A 19,233-nucleotide genomic window follows, 5' to 3' on the forward strand; every position below is an offset into this window, starting at 1 on the left:
CTTACTGAGTCACAAAAAGTTTCCAAATGTATTCCTGTTTCTTCTAGTAAGTTCTGATGCTTCAGAGAAGTCCCCTTCCTTTGTACTAAAATAACTATGTGCCTGATGATTTTTTTCTGTCTCCTCAGGCACACCTGTGGCAAAGGAAATTCTCTTGTTGTCTACGATGAGAAGCTGATAGGGAACTGTCCAAGACTGTAGGAGTCTCTCTGTTCAAACCTTTCTAGCATAAAAACACATAAATATGAAAAGTTGAGATTTACTGTAATCATACTTTGCTAGTCAGAGGTACAGTGGCCTGGGGAGAAATAGGAAGTATGTGAAGCCAAAGATAGCAAGTAGTAGCCAGGAATGAGCTGGCAGAGGACCACCATTCTTTGCCTGGCATACGTACATTTGCTCAGAGCCAGCCAAAGAAGAACCCTACTTCTTACCGAGTGGGCCAAGTAGGCAGGGAGTGAATGCCACTTTGGGCATCTCTGCTTGCCATGACCTCCTGGAACCAATTGTTTTTCCCAGAAGCAGTAATAGAATCCATATTGTTCTGCTGATTTTGGATGGGGGAAAAGGAGAAAAGGCTTGTGGTTAACGTGGATGTTGCCAGACCTTTTGCACTTGCTCTTACTACTTCACCTATAGAGGATCTTGTGTCCAATGAACCATTTATTTATTTCAGCCCTGTTTCTTCAAGCAACTAAAAATGCTTAAGCTTCTCATGTGAGAAAATCCCAGCTTCTGGGGTTATCAGAATTGGGAAAAGTTATTTCTTACTTTAATACTCCACCGGTCATTTCCATTCAAGTCATACAACCATTAGTCATATGTGCTTAATAAACCATCTTCGTTAATATAGGACTTTTTGTTTTGTTTTTGCACTCATGGATGTAGTTCAATGCTTCTCTTTTATTTCTAGCTCTGGTTGTGAAGTTTCTGAAAATAGTGTTAAACAACTGGGTCAGTTTGTCCTTTGACATCTGGGAAAATGCTAGACTTACGTTGGTCCATGAATGGAAGAAAATTCTATGCTATTCTCTTCACCTTTTCCTAGCTTCCAGCATCTTCCAAAACAGCTGCAAAGAAAGTTTTATTCCAGCATTTCAAAGATCCCTTTAGCCTTTTTTTTTTCCAAACATCTTTCTCTCAGTGGATTAATAATAATCCATTCCACTACAATGTTCAGGAAAAAGTTTTTATTTTTAATCTAAAGATAGGCTACACTGGAGGTTCATTCTTTATAACAAAAAGAAAAATTTCATTTGTAGGTTGAAACAAGTAAATAGTATTACTGTAAGACATACACATTTTCTCTCTCTCTTTTTAAAGATGTTACTTATTTATTTGACAGACAGAAGCACAGCGAGAGAGGGAGCACAAGCAGGGGGAGTAGGGGAGAGAGAGAGGCAGGCTCCCCGCTGAGCCAGGAACCCGATGCCAATCACAGGAGCCTAAGGTAGAGGCTTAATGACTGAGCCACCCAGGCATCCCAACATACATACTTTCTTGACTGTAAAAGCAATAAAAATATAAAGAAATGAATTAAATATTTTCAGATTAAAATATAAAGAAAATATAGGAAAAGATAAAATCCTCTTAAGATAAATCATCAGAAATATATCTTTTAGATTTTTATTTATAAAATCTACTTCTTTCCCTCCCAAAATTTCCCTCTTAAACTTGTGGTATCCAATCCCTTACAAATTACCACCAAATTGTACCTCAACACTGCAATGCAATTTTTAAAGGAAGGCTGTCTGTGAATGCAACCAATAATACAAACACTTCTCTTTTAACTTGGAGATACCGACCATGCCTGTTCCGTAGTCCGCTCACAAAAATGTCACAAATCAACCCACTACGCTCTGCCATGACACTTCTGGGAAAGACAGCAACTCCACCTTTTTGCTCATGTAATCAGTCATGGGGAATTCCCCTCAACTGTACATTTCAAAATGTACTATCTTAGACCGATATGTAACAGATTGTAAAGTTCTAAGAAAATGCCTTCCACGTAAACCCTTTTGGATACTCACCGGGTACTGGAAGACAGGCTTAGTGAAAACAAGGAAACACAGGTAGAGAGGACACCATTTTGTTATGCATCAGATTCATGTAGATCAAGAAAGAAAACTGGTTATATAAAAACCTGTTACAGATATTAGGATGCTCTGTCTCCGTAGAGACATCCCATAGATTGCTGGATTATGAGCCAATCTGATGTGCTAAATTAATACCTCCTCCCTCCTTCACCCATGTTGGAGAGTTTTTCCTGAAATTGGACAATCAGTTTAGGGAACTGTATCAGTAAGGAATGGTTTTGACTTCATAGGACAGAAACTCTTCTAAGAGTGACACCATTTGCCCCCAGACAACCAGAGGTCTGACGGAGGTCTCTTCTGGCTAGAGTAGGTACTTAAAAATAAGACCAAGGATCTGGCTGTCCATCTTTCCACCGTGCCCTCCTCCTCCTCCTTCTTATGGACTCCTGATCACAAAAATCCTGGTGCACTCTAGGCATAGAACTGATGTTACAGAGAGGAAGAGGAAAAAAAAAAGGGAAGAAATGTGGGTATCCATAATTAAGAACACAAAGTCTTCGCCAAAACTGACAAATACTCACTGGTCACAGCTGTGTCACATAGCCATCTCTAGCTTCCAGGATGTCTGGGACATTGCATTATTTTAGGGGGGGGTCAACTGCCTCTCAACAAAATTGGGAACTTTCAGCAACAACAACAAAAAAATAGATATTGAATAAAGAACATTATCTGCTAAACAGGTTTTCAGTAGCACGTTGTTAGAGACCTTGGTCATGTAACAAATGATTCCTATCGGTGCACATGAGTTGTGTATACGGTTTCTCTCACTATCTGAACAACTTGAATATTGTATTTATTTTAAATAATCCCTCAATAGGTTTTCTTTTGTGTACATTTAAATACATTAAATATATTTTTCTTCACATGGATGATTTAGAATAATTTATATAATGTACTTACTGAAATTCACTATAAAATCCCTATTGAATTTATTACTTCAGATCTTTTAACTATCTTCAAGAACACAATTTCCTCCAACTGTGTAATACTTCATAATATCTCACTTGATACTGACTTTGTTGAGAATCTCAAAGGCATCCCTTCTTCTATAGCTTCATCTCTCCTCCTCAAAAGCAGTACTTGACCTTGCCTTTTGTCTGTGAGAAGGACAAGTAAAGGTCAGCCCTCCATTTCAAGGGGAATCATGCAAATTTGCTGTTTTTAAAAAACGTTTTATTTTAGAATAGTTTGTGATTTACAAAACAGTTGTGGAGAATTCCCATAAGCTCCACATCTAGTTTCCACGGTTGTTAACATCTTACCTTAGTATGGTACAGTTGTAACAATAAATGAGCCGAGACTGATACATTATTAACTAAAATCTGTACTTCATTCAGATTTTTTTGTTGTTGTTTGTACCTGATGTCCCTTTTCTGTTCTAGGGTCTCATTCAGGATACCACATTAGTTGCTATGTTTGCTTGGTTTCCCTGTGGCTGTGACAGTTTTTTTAGACTTTTCTTGTTTTTGACGGCAGTTTTAGGAAGTACTGATCATTTGGAAAAATGTCTCTCAAATGAAATCTGATATTTTTCTAATAATTACACAAGTTATACATTGTGGGGAGAAAGACCACAAAGATAAAATCATTTTCATCATATCAATCAAGAGTACATACTATCAACATGAATTTATTATTGATGTTAACCTTGATCACCTGAGTGAGGTAGTGTTTTCAGTTGTCTTTCCTGTGAAATTATTTTTTTTTGAAAGAAGTCACTAGATCTACTGTACACTTAAGAATCAGGGAGTTATTCCCCTACTCTCTTCTTTTTTGAGAGTAGAGTAACTATGTAAATTATTTGGAATTCTTCTGCATGGAAGATTTGTCTATTTCTCCCATTATTTCATACATTTGATCATTTATTTATAACAATATGGAACTGTGGGCACTGACTTTCTATTTTGGATGATGGTCCAACACTATATTGTGTTATTGCTCAAATTATCTCACTTTTGGCCATTGGGAGTTCTTTCCGTTGGTTTCTGTGACCCAATGACATACTCCTATCATGGGTATCTGTTTTTCTTGGCTTGTTTTTCTTTCATTATGGCACTACAAGATGCTGTAAGATCATCTTGTATATTTCCCATTCTAGACATGACCTTGGCTCCTTTTATTGGAGGATGGTGTTAGAAATCAAGGGGTTAGGCGTAACCTTACTTTTAAGTGGCAGTCATGATATAGCGAGACGTGCACCTGAATTGGACTCAAACTTGGAATGAGAAAAAAAGAGGCTCAAAGACTGGTTCAGTCACTTCCTATGTTATCTTGGCTATGTTATTTAGCTTCTCTGCCCCTATGAAGGACTAATAATAATAGCTAATTCCTGTAGAAGGGGGCTTCTCAACCTTGGCACTGTTGACATATGTGCAAGATGATTCTTTGTTGTGAAAATTGTGCATGTCCATTGTACATTATTTAGCAGCATCTCTGGCCTCTACCCACTGGAAGCCAGTAGCAGGCACCAGCCATGATCATCAAATAGGACTCCAGCCATTGCCAAATGTTCTGTGGGGAGCAAAATTGTCCCTAACTGAGAACTATTGCTATAGAATACTTACATGTATCAGGCACTAAGTATTCCAAATATGCTATTAAAAAAAAATCCCATGAAATTGGTATGTCAAAAACAAACAAACAAACAAACAGACAAAAAACAAAAGGGTAAAGGAAAAGAAGCTTGTCCAAGTTTTCATAGCTAAGCAAATATGGTGCTGTGGCTTGAGCCCAGACCATCTGCCTTTGAAACTCATGGTCTTAGCAACAATACCACAACTCCCTTTGTAAAAGATGCAATAATTCTGCTCTCACAGACCTGTGGTAAGAATTAAATGTCCTTTACAAGAACATCACACAAGATGCTTAAAATAGAGCAGACATAGAGTAAATGCTAGAAGAATCTATGTCTGAACGCGCTGTGGCTCCGCACCAGGTTACCTTTAGTTCTCCCTTCTGTAAGTTTCCTAATTTTTTTTAAAGATTTTTATTTATTTTTATTTATTTATTTGACAGACAGAGATCACAAGTAGGCAGAGAGGCAGGAAGAGAGAGAGAGGAGGAAGCAGACTCCCCGCTGAGCAGAGAGCCGGATGTGGGGCTCGATTCCAGGACCCCAGGATCATGACCTGAGCCGAAGGCAGAGGCTTTAACCCACACTGAGCCACCCAGGTCCCCTGCAAGTTTCCTACTTTCTGCCTATAAACAGGTTCAGCTCTTTTCTAACTGAAGAGACAGAATCGTTCCCTTGAGGAGGTTTCTCTTTCTAGTTACCGAATAGATATTTTAGCACCATATTCATATTTATTCTGCCTTCATTATCATTCCCTCATTTCATAATGTTTTAAAATCTTAATCACTTTCTGCCTAGGAGCTCCTACTGACCTGGTCCGAGGTGATCGCACTAGAAGACGTCGGCACTAGGAGGCGCTTCAGAGGTGAAGACGTCCACCATCTCTGTACAGATGAGAAAGTTGAAGCAAGGAATGTTTCATGTTTTGCCAAGGACATAGAACGACTGTGTACTTGGTTTTTCTCTACAAAAGTCTGTCATCATCTCATCTTTATTGGTCTCTGCTTCACATGAAGCTGCTCAACACTCCCCCTTAATCTCATTTCATTAATTAGGTCATCTCCCATGACCTCAAAAGTCATATACATTTCTCTCCAATCTTTTCTCTTACCCCCATATCCTGAGCCATAGACACACCTCTTCAATTACCTAGTGATCAATATTACTTAGATGTCCTACAACTCCCTGAAACATCTACAAGGTAGAAGTCATCATCTTTACTACTGATGTATTCCTGGTCTTTCTTGATGGGAAAATTAAATCATTGTAATCTCTTCTATTTTTATCTCCATCACCCTCATATCAAATCTCTGTCAAATTCTATGCGTTTTTACCTCTGGAGTCTTTAATAGAGCTCCATTTAATTCCAGTTTTTATTATTCTAGTTCGAGCTTTCTTTATTGCCTGGAACATTTACATAATTCAATGAATAGCTTCCTACTTCCCTTCCCTAATAATTTTGAAAATCGTGACAGATTAAACTTCTTGAAACACACCCCTCATAATGATAGGCTACTCAAAAAATCTCTGTATCTCTGCATTACTAATACCTCTGCAGTTTAATACAGTAGCTACTAAACAGCTGTGGTTATTGAGCCCTTGAAATGTGGTTATTAAGAAGTGAGACCAGCTGGAAGTGTAAAATGCACACTGGGTTTTGAAAACAGTACAAAAAAAATAAGCAAAATATCTTTATACTAATTTTTATACGGATTAAATGCTGAATTGGTAATATTACGGATGTATTAGGTTATAGAACATTATTAAAATTAATTTTACCTTCATTAAGGATAAATAAAAATTTAAAATTACACATGCTGTTCACATTATATTTCTTCAGACGGTGATTGCCTAGACAATTAAGGGTATACTCAGCTTTCCATGCAAAATCTACTATATTTTCTCAATTTTCTTTCCCCACTTCTTCTCCATTGTTTACATATATTGGTGTGAGCTTGTGTCTATGTCACACACTCCCTTCAGTTCAGACGATTGCTTTCCCTGATCATACTCCCAGTCTTTACCACCTTCCTGCCTTTGCTCATGTGGTTCACACCTACTACAGCTCCCTGCCTTCCATTTCTATTAGGATACTTTCTTTATGAAATAACTAAGACCTAATACAAGAAAGCATAACCAAGAAGACATTTTATTGGCTGGGTAGCTGAAAAGTCATGATGTCAGTTTCAGAAACTACTGGAGGCTTAAGCAATGTTATCAGGATGTGAGATTCACTCTCGTTCTCTCTCTACCCCCTCCCACCCTGCTTCATCTCATACTTGCTTCGCCTCTCACCTCTGCTTTCCTTTGCATTGGCTTCAGCTTGTTTTCAAGATCTCTCCATGCAGGAAACTCCTTTAGCTCCAAGTTCAGCAGCCCTAAAAGAAAAAACTCCTTTTCACTGGGTCTTATATCTTCAAGGTATAACTATTACCTGACTGGTCAGATTTGGGTCACATTCAAAACATGAAACAAAAATGGGGTCAACCTGACCCAAACCATAGAGCCTAAGGGTGGAAGATGGGTTATGCCTGGAGGAAAATCAAAGTGATGATACCAGAAGACAGGAAATCGTTTTGGAGCAGATGAAACTAACAGGTGTAACTGACTTTGTCAAAAGTCTACAGGTCTTCAAAGTTTATCTCAAATGACTTTTCATAATTGAAACCTTCTGCCTCCTAAATTGGAGGTGGTTTCTCCCTTCTTTAAATTCCCAATCCATATTGTTTGTACTTCTCCTGTGGCAATGGCCATATTTAAATTGCATTATATTTATTTCTGTGATGATATTAACTCTGTTTCCTCTAGCCCTCATTTTATACAAATACTCCAGATAAGGTCCCTCATGAACTATTTTTCTTTAAATTTTTAATTTTTAATTAAACATATATTTTTATCCCCAGGGGTACAGGTCTGTGAATCGCCAGGTTTACACACTTCACAGCACTCACCAAAACACATACCCTCCCCAATGTCCATAATCCCACCCCCCTTCTCCCAACCCCCTCCCCCCAGCAACCCTCAGTTTGTTTTGTGAGATTAAGAGTCACTTATGGTTTGTCTCCCTCCCAATCCCATCTTGTTTCATTTATTCTTCTCCTACCCACTTAAGCCCCCATGTTGCATCACCATGTCCTAATATCAGGGAGATCATATGATAGTTGTCTTTCTCCACTTGACTTATTTCGCTAAGCATGATATGCTCTAGTTCCATCCACGTTGTCACAAATGGCAAGATTTCATTTCTTTTGATGGCTGCATAGTATTCCATTGTGTATATATACCACATCTTCTTTATCCATTCATCTGTTGATGTACATCTAGGTTCTTTCCATAGTTTGGCTATTGTGGACATTGCTGCTATAAACATTCGGGTGCATGTGCCCCTTTGGATCACTACGTTTGTATTTTTAGGGTAAATACCCAGTAGTGCAATTGCTGGGTCATAGGGCAGTACTATTTTCAGCATTTTGAGGAACCTCCATGCTGTTTTCCAGAGTGGTTGCACCAGCTTGCATTCCCACCAACAGTGTAGGAGGGTTCCCCTTTCTGCACATCCTCGCCAGCATCTGTCATTTCCTGACTTGTTGATTTTAGCCATTCTGACTGGTGTGAGGTGATATCTCATTGTGGTTTTGATTTGTATTTCCCTGATGCCAAGTGATATGGAGCACTTTTTCATGTGTCTGTTGGCCATCTGGACGTCTTCTTTGCAGAAATGTCTGTTCATGTCCTCTGCCCATTTCTTGATTGGATTATTTGTTCTTTGGGTGTTGAGTTTGCTAAGTTCTTTATAGATTTTGGACACTAGTCCTTTATCTGATATGTCATTTGCAAATATCTTCTCCCATTCTGTCAGTTGTCTTTTGGTTTTGTTAACTGTTTCCTTTGCTGTGCAAAAGCTTTTGATCTTGATAAAATCCCAGTAGTTCATTTTTGCCCTAGCTTCCCTTGCCTTTGGCGATGTTCCTAGGAACATGTTGCTGCGGCTGAGGTCAAAGAAGTTGCTGCCTTTGTTCTCCTCAAGGATTTTGATGGATTCCTTTCTCACATTGAAGTCCTTCATCCATTTTGAGTCTATTTTTGTGTGGTGTAAGGAAATGGTCCAATTTCATTTTTCTACATGTGGCTGTCCAATTTTCCCAGCGCCATTTATTGAAGACGCTGTCTTTTTTCCATTGGACATTCTTTCCTGCTTTGTCGAAGATTAGTTGACCATAGAGTTGAGGGTCTATTTCTGGGCTCTCTATTCTGTTCCATTGATCTGTCTGTTTTTGTGCCAGTACCATGCTGTCTTGATGATGACAGCTTTGTAAGAGAGCCTGAAGTCTGGAATTGTGATGCCACCAACTTTGGCTTTCTTTTTCAATATTCCTTTGGCTATTTGAGGTGTTTTCTGGTTCCATATAAATTTTAGAATTATTTGTTCCATTTCTTTGAAAAAGATGGATGGTACTTTGATAGGAATTGCATTAAATGCATAGATTGCTTTTGGTAGCATAGACATTTTCACAATATTTATTCTTCCAATCCAGGAGCATGGAACATTTTTCCATTTCTTTGTGTCTTCCTCAATTTCTTTCATGAGTACTTTATAGTTTTCAGAGTATAGATTCTTAGCCTCTTTGGTTAGGTTTATTCCTAGGTATCTTACGGTTTGGGGTGCAATTGTAAATGGGATTGACTCCTTTAATTTCTATTTCTTCTGTCTTGTTGTTGGTGTAGAGAAATGCAACTGATTTCTGTGCATTGATTTTATATCCTGACACTTTACTGAATTCCTGTACAAGTTCTAGTAGTTTTGGAGTGGAGTCATTTGGGTATCCCACATATAGTATCATATCATCTGCGAAGAGTGATAGTTTGACTTCTTCTTTGCTGATTTGGATGCCTTTAATTTCCCTTTGTTGTCTGATTGCTGAGGCTAGGACTTCTAGTACTATGTTGAATAGCAGTGGTAATAATGGACATCCCTGCCGTGTTCCTGACCTTAGCGGAAAAGCTTTCAGTTTTTCTCCATTGAGAATGATATTTGTGGTGGGTTTTTCATAAATGGCTTTGATAATATTGAGGTATGTGCCCTCTATCCCTACACTTTGAAGAGTTTTGATCAGGAAGGGATGCTGTACTTTGTCAAATGCTTTTTCAGCATTTATTGAGAGTATCATATGGTTCTTGTCTTTCTTTTATTGATGTGTTGTATCACATGGATTGATTTGCGGATGTTGAACCAAACATGCAGCCCTGGAATAAATCCCACTTGGTCGTGGTGAATAAACCTTTTAATGTACTGTTGAATCCTATTGGCTAGTATTTTGGTGAGAATTTTTGCATCTGTGTTCATCAAGGATATTGGTCTATAGCTCTCTTTTTTGATGGGATCCTTGTCTGGTTTTGGGATCAAGGTGATGCTGGCCTCATAAAATGAGTTTGGAAGTTTTCCTTCCATTTCTATTTTTTGGAACAGTTTCAGGAGAATAGGAATTAATTCTTCTTTAAATGTTTGGTATGGGGCGCCTGGGTGGCTCAGTGGGTTAAATGTTTGGTAGAATTCCCCCGGGAAGCTGTCTGGCCCTGGGCTTTTGTTTGTTTGGAGATTTTTAATGACTGTTTCAATCTCCTTACTGGTTATGGGTCTGTTCAGGCTTTCTATTTCTTCCTGGTTCAGTTGTGGGAGTTTATATGTTTCTAGGAATGCATCCATTTCTTCCAGATTGTCAAATTTGTTGGCGTAGAGTTGCTCATAGTATGTTCTTATAATAGTTTGTATTTCTTTGGTGTTAGTTGTGATTTCTGCTCTTTCATTCATGATTTTATTTATTTGGGTCCTTTCTCTTTTCTTTTTGATAAGTCTGGCCAGGGGTTTATCAATTTTATTAATTCTTTCAAAGAACCAGCTCCTAGTTTCCTTGATTTGTTCTAGTGTTTTTTGGGTTCTATTTCATTTATTTCTGCTCTGATCTTTAGGATTTCTCTTCTCCTGCTGGGCTTAGGGTTTCTTTCTTGTTCTTTCTCCAGCTCCTTTAGGTGTAGGGTTAGGTTGTGTGCCTGAGACCTTTCTTGTTTCTTGAGAAAGGCTTGTACCGCTGTATATTTTCCTCTCAGGACTGCCTTTGTTGTGTCCCACAGATTTTGAACCGTTGTATTTTCATTATCATTTGTTTCCATGATTTTTTTCAATTCTTCTTTAATTTCCCGGTTGACCCATTCATTCTTTAGAAGGATGCTGTTTAGTCTCCATGTATTTGGGTTCTTTCCAAACTTCCTCTTGTGGTTGAGTTCTAGCTTCAGAGCATTGTGATCTGAAAATATGCAGGGAATGATCCCAATCTTTTGATACCAGTTGAGTCCTGATTTAGGACCGAGGATGTGATCTATTCTGGAGAATGTTCCATGTGCACTAGAGAAGAATGTGTATTCTGTTGCTTTGGGATGAAATGTTCTGAATATATCTGTGATGTCCATCTGGTCTGGTGTGTCATTTAAGGCCTTTATTTCCTTGTTGATCTTTTGCTTGGATGATCTGTCCATTTCCGTGAGGGGAGTGTTAAAGTCCCCTACTATTATTGTATTATTGTTGATGTGTTTCTTTGATTTTGTTATTAATTGGTTTATATAGTTGGCTGCTCCCACGTTGGGTCATAGATACTTAAAATTGTTAGATCTTCTTGTTGGACAGACCCTTTGAGTATGATATAGTGTCCTTCCCCATCTCTTATTATAGTCTTTGGCTTAAAATCTAATTGATCTGATAGAAGGATTGCTACTCCTGCTTTCTTCTGATGTCCATTAGCATGGTAAATTCTTTTCTACCCCCTCACTTTAAATCTGGAGGTGTATTCGGGCTTAAAATGAGTTTCTTGTAGGCAACATATAGATGGGTTTTGTTTTTTTATCCATTCTGATACCCTGTGTCTTTTGATTGGGGCATTTAGCCCATTAACATTCAGGGTAACTATTGAGAGATATGAATTTAGTGCCATTATATTGCCTGTAAGGTGACTGTTAACTGTATATTGTCTGTGTGCCTTTCTGATCTACTACTTGTAGGCTCTCTCTTTGCTTAGAGGACCCCTTTCAATATTTCCTGTAGAGCTGGTTTGGTGCTCACAAATTCTTTCAGTTTTTGTTTGTCCTGGAAGCTTTTAATGTCTCCTTCTATTTTCAATGATAGCCTAGCTGGATATAGTATTCTTGGCTGCATGTTTTTCTCCTTTAGTGCTCTGAATATATCATGCCAGCTCTTTCTGGCCTGCCAGGTCTCTGTGGATAAGTCTGCTGCCAATCTAATATTTTTACCATTGTATGTTACAGACTTCTTTTCCCGGGCTGCTTTCAGGATTTTCTCTTTGTCACTAAGACTTGTAAATTTTACTATTAGGTGACAGGGTGTGGGCCTATTCATATTTATTTGGAGGGGCGTTCTCTGAATCTCCTGAAATTTGATGCTTGTTCCCTTTGCCATATTGGGGAAATTCTCCCAATAATTCTCTCCAGTATACCTTCTGCTCCCCTCTCTCTTTCTTCTTCTTCTGGAATCCCAATTATTCTAATATTGTTTCGTCTTATGGTGTCACTTATCTCTTGAATTCTCCCCTCATGGTCCAGTAGCTGTTTGTCCCTCTTTTGCTCAGCTTCTTTATTCTCTGTCATTTGGTCTTCTATATCACTAATTCTTTCTTCTGCCTCATTTATCCTAGCAGTGAGAGCCTCCATTTTTGATTGCACCTTATTAATAGCTTTTTAAATTTCAACTTGGTTAGATTTTAGTTCTTCTATTTCTCCAGAAAGGGCTTTTATATCTCCTGAAAAGGTTTCTTTATTATCTTCCATGCCTTTTTTGAGCCCTGCTAGAACCTTGAGAATTGTCATTCTGAACTGTAAATCTGGCATATTACCAATGTCTGTATTGATATGGTCCCTTGCCTTTGGTACTGCCTCTTGTTCTTTTTTTTTGTGGTGAAGTTTTCCGCCTTGTCATTTTGTCCAGATAAGAGTATATGAAGGAGCAAGTAAAATACTAAACGGGTGACGACAACCCCAGGAAAATATGCTTTAACCAAATCAGAAGAGATCCTAAACCGTGAGGGGGGAGAAAGGGGATAAAAGAGGTTCAGTAAGAAAGAAAGAAAAAGAAAAAGAAAAAAAGAAAGAAAAGAATTAAAAAAAAGAAAACGCATAAAGAAGATTATAAAAGAGAAAAAAATATATTAGATAAACTAGTTAAAATACGTTAAAAAAGAAAAGGGTAAAAGTTAAAAACTTTTAGGAGAAGAAGAGAAAAAAAAGAAAAAGAAAAAAAAATTAAATTAACTTCCAGACTAACGAATCACAGGGAGAAAGCCATGAGTTCGATGCTTTGCTTTCTCCTCCTCTGGAATTCTGCTGCTCTCCTTGGTATTGAAACCGCACTCCTTGGTAGGTGAACTTGGTCTCGGCTGGATTTCTTGTTGATCTTCTGGGGGAGGGGCCTGGTGTAGTGATTCTCAAGTGTCTTTGCCCCAGGCGGAATTGCACCACCCTTACCAGGGGCTGGGCTGAGTAATCCGCTCGGGTTTGCTTTCAGGAGCTTTTGTTCCCTGAGCGCTTTCCGTAGAGTTCCGGAGGACAGGAATACAAATGGCGGCCTCCTGGTCTCTGGCCCGGAGGAGCCGAGAGCCCAGGGCCGCACTCCTCAGTGCGCCCTCAGAGAACAGCGCCAGTCACTCCCGTCTGCCTGACCTACGGCCGCGCTCCGAGCTCACCGAGCCTGCGACCGGTTCAAGGTAACACCGAGCTGTGAGCTTACTGTCGGCTCTGTCTCTGTAGCCGGCTTTCCCGTTCCAATACCCGCAAGCTCTGCGACACTCAGACGTCCCCGATCCTTCTGTGACCCTGCAGGACCTGATGCCACGCTGACCCCGCGTGGGCTTCGCCCCGGTTTAGCCTCTGGAGCGATGTCCCTCAGCGGAACAGACTTTTAAAAGTCCTGATTTTGTGCGCGGTTGCTCCGCTGCTTGCCGGGAGCCGGCCCCTCCCCCCGGGGTCTATCTTCCCGTCGCTTTGGATTCACGTCTCCGCCGGTCCTACCTTTCAGAAAGTGGTTGCTTTTCTGTTTCCAGAATTGCTGTTCTTCTTCTCTTCGATCTGCCGATGGATTTGCAGGTGTTTGCAATCTTTTGATAAGCTATCTAGCTGATCTCCGGCTAGCTGAAGTAGTCTCAGCCTGCTACTTCTCCGCCATCTTGACTCCGCCCCCGGGGCCTCTCCCTCATGAACTATTGAGCACATAACAGAAATCACATGTTTATTGAATTCCATAGAATTGTGGTTAACATTGAATCTTTTCAGGAAGTTCATGCACCTTCAGAAAAACTAGAACTATAAGCAATTAAGAGTCACTTAATATAGTTAATATAATTTCCTACAATAAACATTGTTACTTTTATAATACAAAAAATATTTAAAAAAAATACTGCTCTTTTGACCACAAATCTAAATAGGGCATTTAAACATTAACCATACTATTGGGATTTAAAAGTAATTTCACACAATACCACCTCTTTTAATTTGCAAATTGAAAGCAGAATATAGTGGTCCTGTACTTGGTTGATAGACAACATTCACTCTTCCCTCTCTATGGTATAATCCCTTATATTGTTTATGAATGTGTTTCCTTCCCAGAATAAATTCTATATGACCTTGAGAATAGGAATGGCTTTTATTACATTTCTCTCATCACCTATGCAATGCTTTACACACAATAATAATGATAAAAATAACACACTAAAATATGTTATTTCATTTAAGATCCGTCTTACAAGTTATATAAGGTCATTCCTACTTGAACCTCATTTTACAGATGATGAAAATGTGACTCTGTGAGACTAAGTAACTTGCCCAAGATTACACACATTATAAGTAGCAAAGTCAGGATTTGAGCCCAAGCAGTTTGGTTCCAGAACCCACTCTGAACAAAGAAAAGTCAATAAATGTGCTAGTCCTGGGTCGATTCTTTTCTTCTCTTTATCTGCTCTCCTCTGCATCCTAAGGAATCTGATTCCTGCTGCCTGCACTTCTCGAGCTCCCTTGCTAACGGGCTTTTGCCTGTAATGAGAGGCAGTCATGGGATCTTGGAAGATGGGAGCACGGGACAAAGCAGATTCGCCCCTTTTTTTCTGCCTTGGGCAGCATCCCACTCAGGATTTTAGCTCCTGTCAGACTTACCATCCTGGATCCCTATTCTGCTGTGTGACCCTGGCATTTCCTAGACCTTCACCTTTTCCCTTCCTGCCTGGGGTTCAACAACTTCTTGCTCTCTTTGCCTCACTGACCTCTGTTCGGCTTCTCTGTCTTCCTGAATCTCTTTAACCAATCCCATAGATTAAATTCCCTGTTTCCAATATTGACATCTTCCACAAAACATCTTTTCAGGGAAAAAACTGCCCAGAAGAATACCTGCTGCTTTTTAGACCCAAACTTCAGGCTCTAGGCTTTCTCAATATAGTGTTTTCTGACTGCTATTTATAAAGGATATACTTGTATTTATGTCCCAAGCCACTACAGACCATTTTAAGCAAAACAAAGTTCCCTAGTGAGGAAAAAGCTTTGTGTTATATTCCAAATACCAAGGGTAGAACATCGGAATCACTTGTAGATGTTTTAGAAAGTGTGCCAACACTAATCAGGGAGCATGACTGTGTCACTCTTAGAGCCCTGACCTCATGCTTTCTTTGCAATGGATCTCCACCAATCTAGTTAGTTAGGCACTTACTTTGTTTACTGTTAAATCTCCAGCTTTCAGAACAATGTTTGACATCATGTGGGTGCTCACTTAATATTTGGTTAAATTAATATATTCGATTCCTTAGTTATTTCATCTATAACTGTCAGGAGTTTTGCTACAACAACCTCTGAATGAATTATAAATTAATCACTTTATGATACTTTTTGCAATAAATGATTTAAAAGTCATCAATGTTCTCTGCTTGAGGAGGGGAAGCCATAGAGATGTATGCAGGAATTTATCTCTGGCCCACAATGGCCAGATCATGTATTACACAAGAGCTTTTTCTAAAAAACCCAAAGATCCTCAGAGGTCCAAAGAAAGAGGGGAACTTTCTGAAACCATTTAAAAAAAAAAAGAAAAAGAAAAAGAAAAAAGCAGAGGATGAAACTGTGTCCCTGAATTTCCCCTTTACCTACTCTAGTACAAGGGTCTGGAGACTTTTTTGAGAAACAACCCAGTTTCGGCACAGATAATGCATAGCTTTGGATAGTCAATCTCCATTTCATAATGTGTGAAATGTAAAAGATAACATTTTATGAACTTTGGAGTTCTGTACCATTATCAGGATGGAGTCATCTGTTACATTAAAATATTTTAAAAGAAGAAAAATAAGCACTTAATTTATAAGCACGTCAATAACTGGACCATAGTATGGTCTACTATAGTGAAAGAGTCAACTAATTGCAAGCCAAAAACCCTCTCTAAAAACCTACTTACACTGATGAAAAACTAAAAACTTCTACCACTTCATGGTCTTTCAAATAGTGATTCCCACGTCAAGAACAGCAGCAGTTTTTTAAAAATATTCATTCCAGGGGCGCCTGGGTGGCTCAGTGGGTTAAAGCCTCTGCCTTCGGCTCAGGCCCTGATCCCAGGGTCCTGGGATTGAGCCCTGAGTCAAGCTCTCTGCTCAGCAGGGAGCCTGCTTCTTCCTCTCTGCCTGCCTCTCTACCTGCTTATGACCTGTCTGTCAAATAAATAAATAAAATCTTTAAAAAAGAAATATTCATTCCATCATTGTATCTGTTTTGTATTGCATGCTGGAAATCTGTACTGGAGCTTAATTACAACTGAAAATTATTATACCAGATGCCCAGGTGGCGCAGGTGGTTAAGCATCTTTCTGCTCAGGCCTCGGATGCCAGGAGCCTGGGTTCCAGTCTCCCACGGCGGAGCCTTACTTAGTGGTGAGCTGCTTCTCCCTCTGCTCCCTCTGCTCCTCGCCCCTCCCCCTGCTTGTGCTCTCACTCACTCGCTCCCTCTCTAGCAAATAAATTAAAAAATAATAAAAAACAAAACAAAAAAACCCAAACCTGGAAATTACTATAAAGACAGGATGACCTCTGACCATCCTCGGGAAAGCAGGAACCCCTGAATGGTAAGCTCGGTGATATTTAAACAGCCAGAAAAAACAAAGATCATCTAAAATAAACACCTAAAGGCTAAAATCGGAGGTGCCAAAGGTTCGGAGACCGCAGACACAGACTGTAAGTGATCCAGCCCCAAATGTCTAGGCAACCAGCTGCAAAGCCTTCGCGTCCTCCCCTCTCCCAAGCAGGCACCCTTCTCCCCCGGGCCCGAGGGCTATACTGGGAAAAACACTCCTTAACTGCTTTCATCTGGGCTTATCTGAGGTCAGAGTTTTAGACTGGATCCCTCAGTGACCGGTTTCCTTCCTCCCTGCCAATTGGATACGGTTTGCTTTCGACCAGCAAGGATGAGCTTCCTCCGGGCCAGGCTGTGCCTTCCTGTCTACGGGTCTGGCGTTTAGGTAGGGCCGCTGCGCGGTTCTAGCTGTGAGGTCCCTGGGAGGCACTTTCGTACTGAGCTAGTGTAGACCCTGGATCCTCCGGGAAAAGGTCGGCATTGTCCCCTCGGAGTTCTCTTTTCTCACGGTAGCCTGGCAACCAAAGGGCCTCGCTTTGATGGAGGGCGTTCCTACTAGAAAACAGCTTTATGGAAAGTGTCAGGGTCATCTTTAGAAACCCAAAGAAAACAAAACAAAACCCCCCAAAAAAGCCTACCACCAAGAAGGCAAAGGGGGGGAAAAAAAACCGTGCACAACTCAATTATTCAGCCGCACACAACTGCGCCTGACAGGCTCTCCTAACAACACTCACTTGAATTTAATTAAGTTTGTCCCTTCAGCCTGTGAACTGCTGGGCCAGACCTGCTGCCGCGGGATGAAAAGCCTGGAGGCAGGCCCCGTGAGGCCATTGTTGATAAGCAAGGGCCCAGCATTGGGGGTTAGGTAAATTCCCATCCCCTCCCACATACAGTGCCCTGGGGGGTAACCTTTTGAAGGGAGCCTGAGAAGTTGGGTGGCCTGAGGGCAAAGGCAGAGGAGAACTTTTCCCACCAGCAACATGTCCGCCCCTTCTGGAAGCCTCGTGCTGAGGTGTGACATGCCTGGCCTTTGGAACGGGGAAGTCAAACAATGAAACTCAAATGCCAGCTCTGCCACTCGGCTACCTCTGTTCCTTCAGGGATGTTGGCAAACCTCTCTGGGCCCATTTCTGCCTTGGTGAGTTAGGAAGGTCGAAACCACCTACATGGCTGAGGTAATGATGCTAACATGTCTGGCGCTGTTGGCTCTCAGCGGCCCTTCGTTTCCCTGTGGAAAGCCTTGAAGGTGTATTCCCCTTTGCTAGGAAATCATTTCCAAACTCGGTAAGGGAATAGAGAGTCTTCAGAATACAGCACTGGAAGCACAGGCCTGTTGCCTCCACCTGCCTCACGAAACTGCCTGCCTTTCCCCTACTGCACCTGTATGTGCTTTTCCTCGGGACTGAACTATCCTTTCCAGTTATTTCTCAAGTTCCCATTCTAGTATCCCCAAAACCCTTGCCTTGGCTCTGCCAGGGGGTGTCAGGGTCTTCAGGTTCTCACAGCACTTAGGACTTCTCTCATTTGCAGACTTCTACCCGTCCAATCAAGCGTTTCTTCCCAAACCCATCAATGATCTTCTCCTGAGCCTAGTTGGGTACCATTTACTTTTATATTATTCCAATATTTAACGGAAGTGTTCCATAAATATCTAATGGATGAATGGACAATTTCTAGAACATCTTTATTTGAATCACTTTGAAATGTACATTTAAAATATTCTAGGGAGGAATGTTTTGTTTTGTTGGCATCTGCCCCAAACTACCACAAAGAACCTATATAGAAATCAGTAAACCTAAAACCTGAAACATGGTGAAGAATACTGGGATGAGAAGAAAAGAGTTAGAAAGTGAATAAATACTAATTTCTGAATCTATAGAGAGTTTAGCCAGAGTATGCTAGAAACCCTGTCCTAGTAAGTTAAACCCAGTGCAGAGATAGGATATGGTAATTACAAGACATTTCAGCTATTCAAATATTTGCTAGCAGTTTCACTACACTAAAATTAAAAAATATATATTTTTATTTTAGTTTTATTTTTATCACTTTGATTAAAACTACTTTGACTTGATTAAAAATAATTTGAAATTATTATTACTATGATTTTAATTTAGCAGGTTCTTCTCTTTCTGAAAAGTTTGTTCTATCAGTGAAAATAAACACATTTATAATCATAGATTTATAAGTTTGGAATTCAAAAGTACCTTGAAGATTAGCTAGCTAGTCCTCCATCCTATTTTTTTATAGGTGAGAAAACTAAGACCCAGACATGTGAAGAGACTTGCCCAAGCCTTGCTATTGGAGCCAGACTAGAATTAAGTTCTCTTGTCTCCCCATTTAGATCTCTCTTTCCAGCACATCATTGAAAGGAAGAGCCATCTGGTACTATGGAAATGATAGGAGTCTTGGAAG

At 40.0% G+C, this 19,233-nt stretch overlaps 1 long non-coding RNA gene across 4 annotated transcripts; it reads right to left on the reverse strand.

Moving 5' to 3' along the window:
- Positions 1-1,464: 1,464 nt before the first annotated feature.
- LOC116584069 lies at positions 1,465-17,302 on the reverse strand. 4 transcript variants are annotated; one of them, XR_004283048.1, is made up of 6 exons: positions 17,046-17,302; positions 6,964-7,046; positions 5,481-5,552; positions 3,112-3,193; positions 2,031-2,717; positions 1,465-1,504 (listed from the first exon to the last, which is right to left on the reverse strand). It is a non-coding gene; the product is annotated as an uncharacterized LOC116584069 (long non-coding RNA). The 4 variants fall into 4 exon arrangements; XR_004283049.1 differs by having other exon boundaries at positions 1,494-1,504; positions 2,031-2,048; positions 2,618-3,193; XR_004283046.1 differs by having other exon boundaries at positions 2,031-3,193.
- Positions 17,303-19,233: the final 1,931 nt, after the last annotated feature.

The sequence above is a fragment of the Mustela erminea genome, chromosome 2 (assembly GCF_009829155.1).
Source record: "Mustela erminea isolate mMusErm1 chromosome 2, mMusErm1.Pri, whole genome shotgun sequence".
In the NCBI taxonomy this organism is placed as follows: domain Eukaryota; kingdom Metazoa; phylum Chordata; class Mammalia; order Carnivora; family Mustelidae; genus Mustela; species Mustela erminea.